The sequence below is a fragment of the Pseudorasbora parva genome, chromosome 17, assembly GCF_024679245.1.
Source record: "Pseudorasbora parva isolate DD20220531a chromosome 17, ASM2467924v1, whole genome shotgun sequence".
In the NCBI taxonomy this organism is placed as follows: domain Eukaryota; kingdom Metazoa; phylum Chordata; class Actinopteri; order Cypriniformes; family Gobionidae; genus Pseudorasbora; species Pseudorasbora parva.
The window spans coordinates 17,688,195-17,706,259 of NC_090188.1; positions in this window are offsets into that span (position 1 = coordinate 17,688,195).

The following is an 18,065-nucleotide window of genomic DNA, read 5'->3' on the forward strand; positions in this document are numbered from 1 at the left end:
GGACCTAGTAACATTGCGGTATCAATCCGGGACGAGCGCTGTGTGAACAAAAGCCGAAACTAATGCCGCAACATGTACGTGTTTATCGTGCGACTCCTAGAGCTTGTTTTTTCAATAATTCAACCCTGCCAGAAGAGCTAGTCGGTGTTTTAAACGCAGAGAGTGTTCGTACACAAAAGAAACTAAAATTAAACAAGCAGAAATGTGCGCAAACTGGACACAAGTTGAGACCACGGAGCTCCTTCCTATCCGCGCTGAAGCTGAGATCGCTCGCCATTACACGTCACATCAGGATGTCACGTGTCAACTCGACCCGGGACCGTTACGGTTGTGTGTGAAAGCGCACATATTACAGTATTTCGCTGGCAGTGTGAATGGACCAAATCTAGCAGCCCGGGAACAAATGCCGGGTCGCATTATCCGTGTATTTGCCGGAATCGCAGTGTGAAAGGGGCTTTAGTGTGATATATTTGGGACAAATGTAGTACCAATAGGAACAACTTGAGGGTGCTATATTGCCTGGAGGTAACAGGACATATAAGCTTGGCTACAATAGAGTAAGTCAGGAACTCTTTGAGTTTCTGCTCAACTGTGAGTATGTTTGACGTTGTGTTTGTGAACTAAGGTTACTAGAAAGGACTTTTAAGGTTTTCATGTTCTTTATATTTGTGTTTTGCATATGAACACTGATCGAATTCATCTTAAATCAGCTGCTGGATACTATAGATACTGAATTCGAGAGCAACAAAGCCACAGCATGTGACCTTAACAAGCATAACGATGAGGTCTACATGGACCACCATTAACTGCGATCAGTTTCATTTCACACATGGTGGATTATAGCCTAGAAATCTAGATGCACCCTAGCGGCAGCAAATCTAATCTGCCGCGAGTGTAGTCTAGCAACTCTCAATACCTTCTGAGCTGTAAAAACCAAACTCTGGTCGGGCCAATCACATCGTGCCTGGGTACAAACCATCTTTCTGGGCCCCTGTACCAAATAGAATAGTGATACCAATGGGTGGGGTATTGCATTTTTATCGTAAAACACTTAAAATGTAAACAAAATAAGCCATTTGTACATACATTCTATATAAATGTTAGTGCATGTATATGTATGTATAGAAAACTGACTTAAGGGCCCTGGGTACTCTGTACCCTTTACCCCCCCAGTCCGATGCCCCTGGTTGTTTGTAGTGCTATCCAACTGTGTGCAGAGGGAATTTGAAAGACAACCGTTTATCCCGCCCCTCGGATTGAGCCCTGTGGTGAGTTTCTAGACCAAACATCTTGATGTGGGTCTGGCTTGTCAGGCTAGGTGGATTACAATCTTTGCACCACAATCCAATCGCTGTGTGGATTTGAAGCTTAGCATCATTACCACTTCATCTCATCAAAAGACTGGACATTCAAATGATAAGTTTACTTCATCCATTTGACTCATTTAAGAGACTAGAACTTTGAGGTTGTTTTCCAGTATGTATTGAACAGGGAAATATAAACTAGTGAAGCAAACAAAATGGGTATAAAAAAACATATGTTTGTGAAGAGGTTTATTTATCAGTAGGTAAGACAGGGTATGGTTCTAACACTTTTTTCTTCAGCACCTAAAACTACACTTTTTTAGCTACACGTCTGAAACATTTAGGCAAAGTACCCACATTTGTCTACTACAAATGGCAACCATTTAAATTTCTTCGACTATATAATAGACTTTGTGAGATGATGAAAAATACCAATTGGTCCTTTGTTACAACTTACCCCACTAGTGAGATGAGCAACACGGGAAGAAATCTTCTGGTGAAAGAGGGCAAAAAAAAAAATCACCTCATACTCATTGATCCAACTTTCAACTCTCAATTTAATAATGTGCTGAATCACATTTCCTTTAATGCTGTAATTGACACAGGAAGCACCTTCTCTTTACTGCAGCCAAATGTTTGGCAGAGGTTGAGAAGAAATGATGAGTATCTGACCAAAAGTACTTCAACTTTTGTGCTCGCTGATGGTCAGAGAACTCAAGGAAAGGTTCTCCGGGAATGCAAAATATTTGGAGTAAAACTTTCTGTCACATTCTACTTGATGAATGATGGAGAATTGGCTGTTCCTGTCATTTTGGGTCTGGGTTTTTTAAAAAGAAGCCAAAGTAACCATTGATTTTAATTCTTCACATTTTCTTACCTGATTCTAACTTCACTCAACCCATTGGCTTTAATGAACTTCCTGAGAACACTGCCATCCAGTTTTATGCTGCACAAGGTGACGAAATGATCTCTAAAAAGGAAGACTTGAAGCTCATTGATCAAACAGTGGAAATTTCTCGTACCTCCCTCAAGGTAAAGAATCAGTTGAAATCTCTAATGTTTGATTGTTCATCAGTTTGCACACACAAGTTAGGATGGACAAACTGCATCAAACATGAAATAAAAACAATTGATGAACTTCACCTAAGAAAGAGACCTGACGATCAAATCATTCTCAACAACAGCTTCCATAAAAGAATTACAACGGTTCCTAGGTCGTGCGGCTTGGCACCAACGTTTCATTTCAGATTTCTCCACTAAAGCAGCACCCTTACATTGACTTCGACAAAGGGTTCTAAATGGATGTGGACAGATGAGTGCCAGAGATCGTTTGAAGTCGTCAATAATGATCTGACTAAAGCCCCCATGTTAAATATACCTAATTTTGATGCTTCTTTTAAAGTGCTGACACAGGAATTGGAAGGACAAGAGAGAGTGATTGCTTATGCATCCAGGTTGGTGAGAGGAGCTGAGAGATCATATTCGACGTCAGAGAAAGAATGTCTAGCGGCAGTCTGGGCTGTGGAAAAGTGGCATCATTATCTTGAAGTCAGGCCATTTGAGGTAATCATTGACCATACTTCTATGGTTTGGCTTTTCCAGTATCCAAAACCTTAATCTAGGTTGGAAAGATGGACTATCAGACGTCAAGGCTATTACTTCACATTTTGTTACAGAAAAGGACAATGTAATGTGGTACTTGGTGTTTTGTCAGGGAGATATGCAGCTGAACCAATGGCCATCCTGATGCATACCCCAGCAAAACCTGTTCTTAAGCCTATCACTTGTGAACTTCCAACAGACTTGTCTCAGATTGCTGCTGAGCAGAAGAAAGACACAGAGTGTCAAGAGATCATGCTAAAAGGCAAGAATCAAAATGCCACCGATCTTATGAGAATTATGTCTTATTCAGGAGTGTTCCAGCCTCCAAAAGAGGTCAAAGATTCCAGATTGTGGTTCCTGCTCACTTGACTGAAACATTTTTAACTTATGTCCGTGACAGCCCCCTCAGTGGACATTTAGGCAGTTTTAAAACACTGAGATTCCTAGAATTTGCTTATTGGCCATCCATGTGTATTGATGTTTGGCAACACTGTGAACAGTGTGAAAAATGTCAGCAGCATAAGCCTATGAACATGAAGCCTGAACCTGAAGGTCTCCACAGTGTGCCCATTGTTGAGCCGGGTGGATACATGCTCGGCATGGACATTATGGGACTGTTCCCACGGAGTACCTGTCAAAATGAATATCTTCTAGTTGTGGTGGACTATTACTTCTCTAAATGGGTAGAGGTCTTCCCTCTGAGAGCTGCCAAATCCACCATCATTGTTCATATTCTCAACGAAAAGAGATATTTACGGTGGGGAACAGCAGCCTTCATTGTTTCTGATAGAGGCACTCAATTCAAAATCCTGGATTAGTTATACAAGCAGTGGCAGTTAACCTTATCTAAAATCAAACCTGACTCAACGCATTAATTGAAAGCTAAAAATTATGATTGCATCATATGTTGACAACCAACGTACTTGGGATCAATGAATGTGTGAATTTAAATTTACTTTGAATTTGCTTTTGAATTTGCTTAGATTTGCTAAGGTTAAAAAAAGCACAGGATTTTCACCTGCTGAAGTAGCCCTGGGATGTCAATTGAAAAGACCTCTACAAAGAGCGCTACAGAATCCGCCAGATCCAAGATGAACCAAGTTACTGTGTCACTGATCGCCGGAAACTACTGTATGAATCTGTCAAAGGAAATGTTGAGAAAGCACAAACTAAACAGAGAAAGTATTATAACCACAAGAGAAGAACCTACACTTCCAGGCAGCTGATAGTTTGGATAAGCAATATTTTGAACACAAATCTGAGAAAATATCTACAATATCTACACTGAGAAAAAGACTACACCCAGATCGGATTCAGAATAATGATCAAAACAGAAACATTGCTTCCATCAACACCTCCGAAGCTTGCACAGTCCTATACCTTGCCCTGGGTCAACATTTCATTCTGTAACATTAGGAAGCTTAGACTTTAAATTAAGGTTCCCTTTGATAAGTGGTTTTTGCTTCTTTATTTTTTTTCCCCCAAATAAAGTTTGATAATTTTATCTTGATGAGCACAAAATCAGTTTTATACACACTGCTGTGGATAGGCATTTTGTGGAATATCATAGGTAAGACACTCAAGTCACTTCTGGTAAGGGACATTTTAAGAACAGTGGCAGTCATGAGATATCAACCAGAAAACCACAAATACAACACACTTGAAATAAATCAGGAATCCGCTTTTTAGTTAAATAAATGTGAATAAATACATGTATTACCTATTTACAGCATGAGTTAAAAAGGACTCACTATTCGGCTTAAAGTAACCATTTTTATTCATACAGTTATAACTGCTTATCAATGATTTATAATGCATTTGTAAATTAGTTATTAGTCATTAACAAACACCTTTATAAACCCTTTATAAATGGTACCTTAACATAAACTGTTATGTAACATGTACTGTTTAATGTTTGATGGTCATGTTTTTTTTCTTTTTCTTTTTTTCTTGTGCATAAACAATGTTTCTATCCCTTGTTTCTGCTTCCCCCTTCCCTAACATTGAAAACATGGATTGCCAGATAAAATCTATCAATGGCGAGGAAGCTTTGTGTCATAAATATTGGAAATTTCTTCTTCTGAGGAAAGAGTTATGCTGCCTTCACAAGCTATCGAAATGATCATAAAAACTAGTTATATTTTTACTCACCCTTTTGTCATTACAAACCCATAAAACTTTCATCCATCTGTAATAATAGTTTAAAAACTGGACATGAAAGCCCTTTCTAGTCAAAATGTGAATGTGAAACTTTTTCAGAAGATGCGTAATTGTGCTCTCTTGTAAATACTAGTTAAAAATGGGATGATCAACGCAATCAACACCGGCTATCAGAAATTTCTGATGTATGTAAAGGCAGCATTAATGTGATCATATTCAGCCTATATAGAATGCTTTGTTTGATCAGCAGTAGCTTGTACACAGAAACTTTCTACATATGAAAGGAAGTCGTTTCCTTTTTTCTAATCCTTTATTTAAAGAGTTTATCTGAACATTATTGCTGAGCACAATAGGGAAACGAGAATAATGAAACAAATTAAACTTATTTTCTTTTTTATCTCTCTTTTGAATGAGCTGTGCTAATTTATTTAGTTATATATTTGTGCATTTTAAAAGAAAATGTGTAATTTGTTTTTGTTTTTTAAAATGTGTCTGAATTTACCAGGCTACAAACAACATGTTTGGGGGGTCAGTAAGGGCATCCCTGATGATGTTCCTTTCGTAATCAAAGTTAATAAGTCGTTGACAGAGAAATGGATTTGAAAGCTTGCCTGTGTTGTGTATTTTTCCCTGTTTTATGGACATTTTAACAAATTATCTCTAATTGACAGGATTTTAAGCTTTGCTTGGGTGCACCTTGGATGTTCTCATCTCCATGGAAACAGAGCTACTCCTCTGCCACTCATGACAGCACAACATTTCTGTTCAGAGCAACTCTACATTGCATTATTTTGCGGTACACACCACAGCAGCAAAATGGTGCCGGGTACATCATATGTGATTTGTATTTATATTATGTGATATTTATTTTAATAGATATTTGACACATAAATCTGAACTGTTTGGAAAAATGTCAGTGGGATCATATATATTCATAAATATTTGCATTGTTTCAATCTTAAAAGAAAAGAAAACAGTAAAGGGTTCTGTCAGATATTTCATATATAGAACCTTGAGAAATCATGAGATCATTTTATAGATTTTATTTTAATTAACTATTGTTTTCATTTGTCTTCTTTTATTTAAATTACATTTTATGAAACATAATCACTAGATTTGTTTTAAGTATTATGCAATAATAATGAACATTAAAGTATTATGCAATAATTTAAGACATTTGAAGTGTTCTTTAAAATGGAGTCAAGAACCCTCGGGTTTAGCACAGAACTCCATTGATTGTTTTCTTCTTTGAACAAATATTCGGATAGATGATGACAACTATGAATAAACTTGTAATAATTGCTTTAATGAGCTCATTGTTTCTGCCTAAATTGAATACAGCTAACTGCAAGATTTGTAATATCTTAGAACTGTGACATATGGACATTATGTTGACAATTTTAATGTAGAAACATGCATTTTCTGTTAAGGGTGCTTTAAAAATTATATGTATTGTGTGTATTTGTGAAAATGTGCATTTATCTGAATTCTAAGAGTGTACAATATAATATACACTGCCACTGTTGGTTTTTAAATAGGCAAATGCTTAAGAGAAATTTATATTGTGATGTTATTTCCGTCAAGAGGTGCATCAATTTTTGGGCAAAATCTTGTATTGACAAGAAATGATTCTTCAGGCTCCCTTGTCTTTGTCATCTTGGAATATGGCCATGATCTTCCTACATGAGCCCCTTTCACACAGAGCGTTGATCCCAAAAAACTGCCATAAAATTGCGAGAGTGCCGACATGTTTGTGTGAACGCAAACATGTCCCGGCCGGGATAGATCCCGGAATGGGGACCTATAGTAAAATTGCCAGGATCAGTCCCGGAATCACTCTGTGTGAACAAAAGCCAGGAGTAAAACTGAGGCTGAGATTGTTCGCCAAAATCGCAGATCATAAGTAAACTTAAGACGCTGCAGAGACATTACATGTCACATCCTGATATCACGTGACATATTACTTTACTGCAGTCAGGTCCTGACTCTCTGTGGTCATTAAAAATAAATGAGTAGGGGTTTAACCCAGGCATCCTGGCCAAAATTTGCCCATTGGACTCTGTCCTCTCCACCAATCCGCTGGTGTGTGGTGGGTGTTCTAGCGCACTATGGCTGCCGTCACATCATCCAGGTGGATGCTCCACAATGGCGGTAGTTGAAGAGATTCCCCCTTCCATGTGTAAAGCATTACCCAGAGACACGCTATATACATGTAACAAATTATTATTATTACTTACTGGATCTTTATGGGATGTGTGCTTGCACACACAGATTCCAGAAAATCACTGACAGTGTGAATAAACCATAAATTAAACGGTTCTGGGACAAATTCCAGGATACATTTTCTGTATATTTTCCGGAATCTGTGTGTAAAAAAAGCAGTGGTTGTTTAAGAAATGAAAAGCTTCTTCTGAAAGCGTGTAACTCCATCATTTAGGGTCGAAAGAACTGTTGCAAAACATATAACATGCTAGAAACATAATCACTGCAATAATGAGCATATGCTGTAAAGCATTTGCCTATATTTAAAGGGATAGTTCACCCAAAAATGAAAATGTAATGTTCATCTGCTTACCCCCAGGTCATCCAAGATGTAGGTGTCTTTGTTTTGTTCAGTTGAACACAGATTAAGATTTTAACTCCAACCGTTGCACTGTGCCAGTAATGCATGTCAATGGGGTGTTTTTTTATGAGGGTTACTATGAAAGTAAAAAACACATAGACATACGAATCCATATTAAACCCTGCGGCTCGTGGTGACACATTGATGTCTTAAAACACGAAACGATTGGTTCTGTGAGAAAACAAACAGTATTTATGGTCTTTATTTTACTTCATATCAGACAAATCCCATCCAGTATTCCCAATGCCATGCTTCCGCCAAAGAAGGTCAAACTAAAAACTAACAATCTTAGATATGTGTACATGGATGCCTCATTTGATCGATCTGCACAGGCACTAATAAGGATTCTATATAGATTGTTCAATTTCTCATTAATGCAGTTATCTAATCAACCAATCACATGGCATTTGCTTTAATGCATTAAGGGGTGTGGTCCTGATCAATCTCCAGAACGTCTCGGTTACGTATGTAACCCTCGTTCCCTGAAGGAGGGAACGGAGACGCCACGTCGGAGTACCGACGAATAGGAATCTCGCTAGCGAGAGCCAATCTACTTCGAGTGTAACTAAACGAGCCAATGCACATTGGCATGCAATGATTGCACCAGCTGCCCATGCCACGCAGAGCGGGTATAAATGAGGCACAGGTGCTTGCATTAAATTAGTCTTTTGCTGAGGAGCCGAGTAGGTGAAATGGCACCCCAGCAGGGTACAGAGGACATGGCGACGGGACGTGGCGTCTCCGTTCCCTCCTTCAGGGAACGAGGGTTACATACGTAACCGAGACGTTCCCATTCAGTCGGTCACTCTCGACGCCACGTCGGAGTACCGACGAATAGGAATCCCTACCAAAGCGCCATGGCCTGTGCCCCCTTCCAGTGCCCTGTGTGAGCCTCCTGAGCTCTCTTACCTGACGAGACGGGGCTCACACAGAGAAGTCCATCACTGCTGTTCTGCATGACCCGCTCAGTGACTATTGGATAACACTGGGAAGCGTGCCCTAATGGGGGGCCGCTGCGGAACCACATCATACCAAGGGGAGTTATGTGGACACAGAGCTGAGCCGTAGCCCGCCGCCGTGAGGGGGCCCCATCCCTAAAAAGGAGGGCTCTCCCAAGGGAAAGACACGGGCTTCCGAGAGGAGCAACCATGGAAAAATATGTGGGATCCCAGAAGGGTCACTCACATGGCCCAAGCCAATACCGGTTCTCAAGGATTCAGCGGTAGGAGGCCTGATGCCGGACGCTCCGCCACGCCCGGCACCGAGGGCGGTGGAGGACTCACAGAGTTTGCTTCTGGAGAAAGTAAGCGCCAAGGCGCAGCAAGCCGACAGGAGCCGGGCCTCTCAGTGCTTCTACCTGTTTGAGGTGAGAACACAGGAGGAAACCGGCTCCACACGTAAGCTATAGAACATAACGAACGTGTTGGGTGTCGCCCAGCCCGCAGCTCTACAGATGTCTGGCAGTGAGGCGCCACGTGTCAGCGCCCAGGGGGATGCACCACATCTAGTAGAGTGTGCTCGTACCCTGAGTGGACAGGGCACACCTTGTGCTTGGTAAGCCAAGGTGATGGCATCCACTAACCAGTGGGCCATCCTCTGCTTGGAGACAGCCTTTCCCTTCTGCTGGCCTCCGTGACAGACCAAGAGCTGAACTGAGGTCCTGAAGCTTGAGTTCTGTCCATGTACCTGAGTGGATGGGACAGAGCAAAGCTAGGGCTGGGTCTGCCTCCTCCAGGGGCAGCGCTTGCAGGTTCACCACCTAGTCCCTGAAGGCAGTGGTGGGAACCTTGGGCACAAAGCCAGGCCGGGGTCTCAGTACCACGTGGGCATCACCCGGCCCGAACTCCAGGCACGAATCGTCGACCGAAAATGCCTGCAGGTCCCCTACCCTCTAGATGGAGGCCAATGCAGCCAACAGTAAAGTCTTCATGGACAGAATCTTAAACTCTGCTGACTGCAAGGGCTCACATGGGGCATTCTGAAGTGCTCGGAGCACCAGAGCAAGATCCCAAGAGGGTATGGAGGGAGGACGAGGAGGATTTAACCGTCTCGCCCCCCTAAGGAACCTGACGACCAGGTCGTGCTTCCCCACCGACTTACCTCTACATGGCAGAAATAGCAGCAACGCAAACTGATGGTGGAGGGCGACAGCCTATGCTCCAACCCTTGCTGCAGGAAGGAAAGCACTGACGCGATCGAACATCTTCGGGGGTCTTCTCGGCGGGAAGAACTCCAATCGACGAACAGGTTCCACTTCAAGGCATAGGCCTGTCTCGTAGACGGTGCTCTAGCCGAAGTGATGGTGTTAACTCCCTCTTGGGGTAAATCACCTAGAACCTCCGCGTCCCGTCCAGGGACCAGACATGAAGTTTCCAGAGGTCTGGACGCGGGTGCCAGAGGGTGCCCCGTCTCTGAGTTAGAAGATCCTCCCTCAGAGGAATCGGCCAAGGAGGGGCTGTCGCGAGGAGCATGAGTTCTGGGAAGTCCGGTGGGGCCAATACGGGGCCACCAACAGGACCTGCTCCTCGTCCTCCCCGACCTTGCACAATATCTGTGCAAGTAGGCTCACTGGGGGAAAACGCATATTTGCATAGGCCCTGGGGCCAGCTGTGCGCAAGTGCATCCGTGCCGAGTGTGCCCTCGGTCAGCGAATAGAACCACTGGCAGTGGGACGTTTCTGGGGAGGCAAACAGGTCGACCTGTGCCACCCCGAACTGAACCCAGATCAGCCGGACCACCTGGGGGTGGAGCCGCCATTCTCCCGGAAGCGCAGCTCGTGACAGCTCGTCGGCCGCCCGGTTGCGCACCCCAGGGACATGAACGGCCCGAAGCGACCTCAGACACTTCTGACTCCAGAGGAGGAGATGGTGGGCGAGTTGCGACATGCAACGTGAGCGTACACCACCTTGACGGTTGATGTGCGCAACGGTCGCCGTGTTGTCCGTACGGACCAGTACATCTTTGCCCCGTAACCGGCCCTTGAGGCGGCTCAGTGCACGATGTACTGCTAGCAACTCGAGGCAATTGATATGCCACTGCAGGTGCGGGCCCGTCCAAACCCCTGACACTGCATGCCCGTTGTACGTGGCACCCCAGCCCATGGATGAGGCATCCGTGAAGACCACAGTATGCCTGGATACCTGTTCCAACGGCACTCCGGCCCGAAGGAACCCGGGATCTGACCACGGGCTGAAGGTTTTGCGGCAGGATGGAGTGATGCTCACCCGATACGTGCCGCGTGTCCACGTCCATCTCGGGACTCGGCCGTGAAGCCAATGCTGAAGCGGTCTCATATGAAGCAGGCCGAGCGGCGTTACTGCCGCCGCAGCCGCCATATGCCCCAGGAGCCTCTGAAAATGTTTCAGTGGAACCGCCATCCTGCCCTGAAACGTGTTCAGGCAGTTCAGCATTGACTGGACGCGCTCCTTCGTGAGACGCGCAGCCCGCTTGACCGAATCCAACTCCATACCGAGAAAGGAGATCCTCTGCACGGGGGCGAGTTTGCTCTTTTCCCAGTTGACCTGAAGACCCAACTGGCTGAGGTGTCTGAGCACCAAGTCCCTGTGTTCGCACAACTGCTCCCGGGACTGTGCAAGGATGAGCCAGTCGTCGAGAAAGTTTAGGATGCGAACGCCCTGTTCTCTCATGGGCACAAGGGCCCCCTCCGTGACCTTCGTAAAGACACGGGGGGACAGGGCCAGCCCGAAGGGTAGGACTTTGTACTGATATGCTCGCCCCTCGAACGCAAAGCGCAGGAATTGCCTGTGTCGGGGGAGAAACGAGACATGAAAGTACACGTCCTTCAGGTCGATCGCTGCAAACCAATCTTGGGGACGGATGCACTCGAAAATGCGTTTCTGCGTGAGCATCTTGAACGGTAGCTTGTGAAGGCTCCGATTCAGTACTCGCAGGTCCAAGATTGGCCGTAACCCACCGGTTTTCTTGGGTACAATGAAGTACGGGCTGTAGAAGCCTGTCCTCATATCGGCTGGAGGGACCGGCTCTATCGCGTCCTTCGCCAGTAGGACTGCGATTTCCGCACGCAGGACACGGACGTCTGCAGCTTTCACCGAAGTGAAGCGGACGTCCATGAACCTGGGGGGGGAACGCCGGGCGAACTGAATCGCATAGCCGAGCCTGATGGTCTGAATGAGCCAGCGAGACGGACTGGGGAGCTCTAACCAGGCTCGCAGAGACCGACCAAGCGGGAACATCAGGACCACCGGCGTACCCACCATGGGGCAGCGAGGTGGAATACAGGCACCGGCCTGGGGCGGCTGTCTCGTGGAGGTGGCCCGCAGTGAGGTGTGAATGTGCTGTGCAACACATACCTGATTCCACGGAGGGCAGAGGGTCCGCGAGGAGGCTGTGGTGCATCCCTGCGTCATCCGCTGCTGCCTGCTGGCGAAACAGGAGGAGGATGAGTGTGGTCCGGCGTTTGACCAGCCACAACTCTCCAAGCCCCCTGAGGACCCAGAGATAGAGGAACTGCTTTTTTTTTTTTTTTTTTTTGAGAGTTTGGGTACCACTGGTTGTGACCAGCGGCAGAACAGAATTTAGACTCAAAACATTCCCCGGCCCTCTTCCGGGGAAAAGCAGCCCCGCCCATCTCCAGGTCACCCGTCTCAGAGGTGATGTTTCACCGACCGCTTAAACAGCAGTAGAGACGGGTGGCGTCGTCCTCCTGCAGCGAACACAGTAGAGCAGACTGTGTCGAGGGTCCCTTTTTTTTTTTTTTTTTTTTGCAGGGGGCGACGCCTCTGGCGACAAGCAGACTGAGGGGCGGCCCATAAGGCGCTCTGAAGCTTGATTTCCTCAGCCCGCTACCGACTGCAAAGAACTGCTGGGCTCAGTTCTCAACAGTGTCGCCGAAATGGCCACCTTGTGAGATGGAAGCATCGTGAAGCGTACTTTGACGACCACTCGCATCTCAGCCAGGCAAGCCAGGGGGCGTTTCTGGACCACAGAGGTGGACATCGTCTGGCCGAGGGCCTGCGCCATGACCTAATCACGGTTAGTCAACATGCGCAGCTCAACCCCGACTCAGAACTACCCTCGTGCATAAGAGTGCAGGGCGGAGGTGGTCTGCGTACAGCCACCCCACCAATGAGGGTAGTGAGGGAGGAAAAACTTATGCAGTGCTGGCCCCTCTGGAGTTCCATACTGCCAAGTTTTACATGCACATCTGGGATTGAGGAAAGCATGGCTATTGACTCTGAATCTGATTCAGCAAAGCACACACCATTACAGTGGGCTCAGCATCATCTTCCTTTCCAGAGCACAACAGCCCTCTCTCCGATGTAGCGATTGACATCTGATCCTCAGCTGGAGCCCTGAATGAAATGCTAGGTTCCCCCCTAAGAAGGACCAGCAACTCCATCCAGAAGCTGCACAGCTTGCAGTGCGCTTGAGGGGGAGGGGCCCCAGGGGGTTGGATCCCCGAAGAAGCCCCACCCACCTCAGGTCACCCCAGCCATTACACCAAAGTAGACCTCTCCTGTGGCCACCAGGGAGGGCGCTACAATGGGAAATCGGCCCGGGGACAGCGCACATAGAGCGGCGAGCGAGCGCTGGGTTGCCGTGACAACGCGCGCTGCAGCTTAGCCGCTCGACGGCACACGACACGCAGAGAAGCGAGAGGTCCGCCCGGGTTTCCCCCGGCGGCAGCTCTCGTTGATCTCCACGGTCTCCCAGAGTGTCGAGCAGACCCGCGGCTGTGCTTTTACACACGAGCCGCGGCTGGCCAACAACAAAGGGGACTCAAGCTTCCCGTAGAAAGAAGAGTCGCGACCGGCGTGCCGACGTGGTCATGTTCCCATTTGAAAACATGAACCACCCACGAACGCAGTCTCAGCATGCAGCCCAGACATGTGAAACAGTGCTCGTGGCCGTCAGTGAGGACAGGGAACAACCGCAACCAGAAACACACAGGTAAATTGTCATCTTTAAAAAGACGCAAGCTCTACCTGTGTAGCTCTTTTAGGGAAAATGCTCTCTGGGGTGCTGAAGCACACAGGGGATAGTCGCGGCGACACAGACAGGGAATTCGTGCAGCCTGTCATGCGCGCTCTCTTTCTCATAGAAGGCGGTCTCTTACCAGCCGTGAAAACGGCCTTTCAGCGCTCTAAAACAGCGCACCAAACCAGCTGTGAGAACAGCCTTTTGTTTTTGCTCAATAAAACAATCAAAAGTGAAAGAGAGAAATTCGACCCCGCTGCAATGCCGTCACTCCAACACCAAACGAGGAGAGATTCACCCGAAGAGCTTGACTCGTTATAATGTTAACACACGCTTGTAGAGAGTGATTTCAGGACGATCCATTCACCACTCGGCTCCGAAGCAAAAGGCTAATTTAATGCAAGCACCTGTGCCTCATTTATACCCGCTCTGCGTGGCATGGGCAGCTGGTGCAATCATTGCATGCCAATGTGCATTGGCTCGTTTAGTTACACTCGAAGTAGATTGGCTCTCGCTAGCGAGATTCCTATTCGTCGGTACTCCGACGTGGCGTCGAGAGTGACCGACTGAATGGGAACTCCAAACTGAATGTCAGAATGGTAAAGAAAGGTGATTTAAGCAACTTTGAGCGTGGCATGGTTTTTGGTGCCAGACGGGCCGGTCTGAGTATTTCACAATCTGCTCAATTAGTGGGATTTTAACACACAACCATTTCTAGGGTTTACAAAGAATGTTGTGAAAAGGGAAAAAGATCCATTATATGGCAGTCCTGTGGGCAAAAATGCCTTGTTGATGCTAGAGGTCAGAGGAGAATGGGCCAACTGATTCAAGCTGATAGAAGAGCAACTTTGACTGAAATAACCACTCGTTACAACCGACGTATGCAGCAAAGCATTTGTGAATCCACAACACTCACAACCTTGCGGCGGATGGGCTACAACAGCAGAAGATCCCACCGGGTATCACTCATCTCCACCACAATGAGGAAAAAGAGGCTACAATTTACACGAGCTCACCAAAATTGGAAAGTTGAAAACTGTAAAAAATTTGCCCTTACCTTTTAATAAATGCTGGGTTAAAAATAACCCAAGCTGTGTTGTAAATTGACAAACCCAGAAATTGGGTTGTTTGAAGCCAGTGAATGGACCCATTCAAACAACCCAATTTCTGGGTTTGTCCATTTTCAACTGAATTTGGGTTGTTTTTAACCCAGCATTTTTTAGAGTGTGGTCTGATGAGTCTCGATTTCTGTTGAGACTTTCAGATGGTAGAGTCAGAATTTGGAGTAAACGGAATGAGAAAATGCTAGAACAATGAGTTGTGTTTTGTTATTTCTAGTTTATGGTTTTTCCCCTCTCGTGAGTTTTGTTTTGTCTTTATGTTTTATTTTATAATAAATTATAATTTTCTGCACTTGAGTCCTCGCACCAGTTTTCCTTTGTGTTTACGTGACAAATAGAGCATCTTTGGGATGTGGTGGAATGGGAGCTTCGTGCCCTGGAAGTTCATCCCACAAATCTCCATCAACTGCAAGATTCTATTCTATCAGTATGGGCCAACATTTCTAAAGAATGCTTTCAGCACCTTGTTGAATCAAAGCCACGAAGAATTAAGACAGTTCTGAAGGCGAAAGGGGGTTAAACACAGTATTAGTATGGTCTTCCTATTAATCCTTTAGGTGAGTGTGTATATATATGTATGATCTCTCGGGTTTTTACCTTCTTCGGCGGAAGTAATGGCATTGGGAATACTAGATGAGATTTGTCTGCTATGAGGGAAAAAAATTAAATAAAAACCGTTCAGTTTCTCGCAGAAACAGATCGTTTCACATCTTAAGACATCCGCAGGGTTTAATATGGATTCGGATGTGTTTTTTACTCTCATATTGACTAAAAAAAAAACACCCCATTCACATGCATTATATGAGTAACAGTTGGAGTTAAACATCTTAATTTGTGTTCTACTGAAGAAACAAACACACCTACATATTGGATGCCCTGGGGGTAAGCAGATGAACATCAAGTTTTATTTTTGGGTGAACTATCCCTTTAAATCCAGTGCCTTTTTTATTTTAGCCGGGCAGTGTATACACACACAAAGTAAAGAAATCTTGGTAAATATATTACAAGTCATTATTAATCAGAATTTCACAACAATATAAAGCTTCCAAGTTTTAAGTAGTTTTAAATTGCTCTAACTGGAAGCAGACCCAACCTACATGAAAGATCTCAAATGAGATGAGCAGTCAGTTGAGCATATTTAATGTTTTAGAGATTAATGCACCACATTATTGGGTAAACGATCAGGAATCATGGAGTTTAAAAAGGCATATTTTAGTGAAGTAATAAACCTTCGCCAGTGCATTGTAAATTATTGACAGTAAATTATTTAAATGATTAACATCATCCTTTATATTAATCTTTTATTTGCTAAGCTTTGCAGAGATCAAGCCACCATCTTCATTTCTGAGAGGAAGGATTAAAAAAAAGACTGCGGCTGTTGTGCCACTAAATTCTATGTTCTGTAAAAATAAAAAAAATAAAAAATTCCAGTCCTGCTGTGAGAAACAAGCATTTTGGTTTAAAATTAGAGTTAGGATCAGGGTCAGCTCCTATAAACTACAGTAGCTACTTTAAGGAGTCATGATGCTTAACTCTGATTACAGATTTATGACCATGCAATGTAGTCTTTGGGTCACATCGGTCACAGAAAATATATCTACTAAATGAAAAAGCTAAGAGTATATTTCTAAGAGCATAGTGTCCTCTATAATCACCAAAATGCATTATGCAAAAGTCTGCTAAATCTTGTATGAGGTCAGCTGAAGTATGGATGTGCAAGTCTTTTAGGGACAAGAGGACTTAAAAGATCCGTTGGCAGTAAAACCAAATCACAGGCACACCTCAAAGGCATGCAAAAAAGATTTTATGTGAGCAGTGTGCACTTCTGTTAAACATCATTTGCACAAATGCTGTTTCAGCAACCCAGGAGCCAAAAGATAATTGGATTCCTTTAAATTATGTCACATCTCTTTTGCAGCTTTATGCACACTAGTTTCTGCAAGATGGATCATACTTGAAATTACGTTAAAGTAATGCTAGGTAATGCTCACCCAACATGTTCTCAGAATATAATTTCTTGCATTTAACATTTTCAAAGGAAAGTTATGTCACAGACATTGACATTAGCATAATTAAAATCAATTACTATTGGATTAGTTGGGACTTTGCAGCTAACACCTGACATCTGATACAGAATTACACAATTACATAAAACGTTAAAATGAAGGCGTACTCTTGAGTCCTTCTACTCTTTGGATGGAAGGAAACTAATTTGCATTTGTCATCTGTACGTTTCATTGGATTCAAAAGAATCAGTGGCCTGTGGCAAATCATTACAATCATTAGAATACATCAATAGGCTATAATATTAAGTTCAAAGCAGAGTTAAGTGGCAGTTCTAAGTCATTTGTAGAGAGCATTATATGCCAAATCCAAGGGCCCTGCATTATTATATTTTGGTAAGGATGGATTGATCTTAAATTATTGATACATTATATGAATGTGTTTTATGTATTATTAAAATATGTTCCTAAGTTGTTTTTTATTACGTTTACCATTGATTTTTTACTGAATCATAACCCTTGAAATAAAAAAGAAATGTGTTAGGTGTGCGAGAGGAACTGTTTCTCTTTCCGCTCATCTGACCATGAGAAGAAATGATGAAAGACACAAGCAATCATAGACAACGCTCACTGACAGAACTCATTACATACAGACATTGAGACACAGAAATGCATCAGCCAACTTACTTTACACCAAACGAGGCACAGCTAAATGTGACATTTATTACAGTCTTAAAATTGACCAGTTTTTGTTAAGCAATTGTAAATGATAAGCAAAATCAGAAAGCTGATTTATTTACATGCTGAATTGCAATGAAATTTTAAATGATGGCAATACATTAATACAATATAATATGTGCTGTCAAACAATTAATCATATCCAAAATCCAAAGTCCAAATATATGTGAGTGTACAATGTATAATCACACACACACACACACACACACACACACACACACACACACACACACACACACACACACACACACGTATATATTTAAGAAACATTTGTTAGATTTATATATTAAATATTTATATTTACAGTAACTGCAGTAGCCTATAGGTTATACATGCAAATATTTCTTAAATATATAGCTACATGTACGTGTGTGGTTTCAAATATACATAATAATTATACACAGTAGCCTACACACTATGTAAAAACAAAACTTTATTTTGGATGTGATTAATCACAATTAATCGTTTGACAGCCCTAAATATAATATAATATAATATAATATAATATAATATAATATAATATAATATAATATAATATAATATAATATAATATTAA